Source organism: Chiloscyllium plagiosum, chromosome 6 (genome assembly GCF_004010195.1).
Source record: "Chiloscyllium plagiosum isolate BGI_BamShark_2017 chromosome 6, ASM401019v2, whole genome shotgun sequence".
In the NCBI taxonomy this organism is placed as follows: Eukaryota; Metazoa; Chordata; class Chondrichthyes; order Orectolobiformes; family Hemiscylliidae; genus Chiloscyllium; species Chiloscyllium plagiosum.
Window position 1 is genome coordinate 34,635,271 of NC_057715.1, and position 1,678 is coordinate 34,636,948.

Here is a 1,678-nt window from a genome sequence, read left to right on the forward strand (position 1 = left end):
CTGTCACCGCTTGTCGCCCTGGGCTACCTACTCCCACTGTCACCGCCTGACATCCTCGGCTACCTACTCCCTCTGTCACCACCTGTCGCCCTGGGCTACCTACTCCCTCTGTAACCGCCTGTCGCCCTGGGCTACCTACTCACTCTGTCACCGCCTGTCGCCCTGGGCTACCTACTCCCTCTGTCACCACCTGTCGCCCTGGGCTACCTACTCCCTCTGTAACCGCTTGTCACCCTGGGCTATCTACTCCCACTGTCACCGCCTGTTGCCCTGGGCTACCTACTCCCACTGTCACCGCCTGACACCCTCGGCTACCTACTCCCTCTGTCACCACCTGTCGCCCTGGGCTACCTAATCCCTGTGTAACCGCCTGTCGCCCTGGGCTACCTACTCCCTCTGTCACCGCCTGTCGCCCTGGGCTACCTATTCCCACTGTCACCACACATCGCCCTGGGCTACCTACTCCCTCTCTCACCACCTGTCGCCCTGGGCTACCTACTCCCTCTGTAACCGCCTGTCGCCCTGGGCTAACTTCTCCCTCTGTAACCGCCTGTCGCCCTAGGCTATCTACTCCCACTGTCACCGCCCGTCACCCTGGCCTACTTACTCCCACTGTCACCGCCCGTCACCCTGGGCTCCCTACTCCCTCAGTAACCGCCTGTCGCTCTGGGCTACCTAGTCCCTCTGTCACCACCTGTTGCCCTGGGCTACCTACTCCCTCTGTAACCGCCTGTCGCCCTAGGCTATCTACTCCCACTGTCACCGCCCGTCACCCTGGGCTACTTACTCCCACTGTCACCGCCCGTCACCCTGGGCTCCCTACTGCCTCAGTAACCACCTGTCGCCCTGGGCTACCTATTCCCACTGTCACCACACGTCGCCCTGGGCTACCTACTCCCTCTGTCACCACCTGTCGCCCTAGGCTATTTACTCCCACTGTCACCGCCCGTCACCCTGGGCTACATACTCCCTCTGTCGCCGCCTGTCTCTCTGGGCTACCTAATCCCTCTGTCGCCGCCTGTCTCTCTGGGCTACCTACTCTCTCTGTAACCACACGTCGCCCTGGGCTACCTACTCCCTCTGTCACCACCTGTCGCCCTAGGCTATCTACTCCTACTGTCACCGCCCGTCACCCTGGGCTACATACTCCCTCTGTCGCCGCCTGTCTCTCTGGGCTACCTACTCCCTCTGTTATCGCCTGTCGCCCTGGGCTACCTACTCCCACTGCCACCGCTTGTCGCCTTGGGCGACCTACTCCTACTGTCACCGCCTGTCGCCCTGAGCTACCTATTCCCACTGTCACCACATATCGCCCTGGGCTACCTACACTCTCTGTCACCGCCTGTCGCCCAAGGCTACTTACTCCCACTGTCACCGCCCGTCACCCTGGGCTACATACTCCCTCTGTTGCCGCCTGTCTCTCTGGGCTACCTAATCCCTCTGTTACCACCTGTTGCCCTGGGCTACCTACTCCTACTGTCACCGCCTGTCGCCTTGGGCTACCTATTCCCAATGTCACCGCACGTCGCCCTGGGCTACCTACACTCTCTGTCACCGCCTGTCACCCTGGGCTACCTATTCCCACTGTCACCACACGTCGCCCTGGGCTACCTACTCCCACTGTCACCGCCTGTCGCCCTGGGCTACCTATTCCCACTGTCATCGCCCGTCGCCCTGG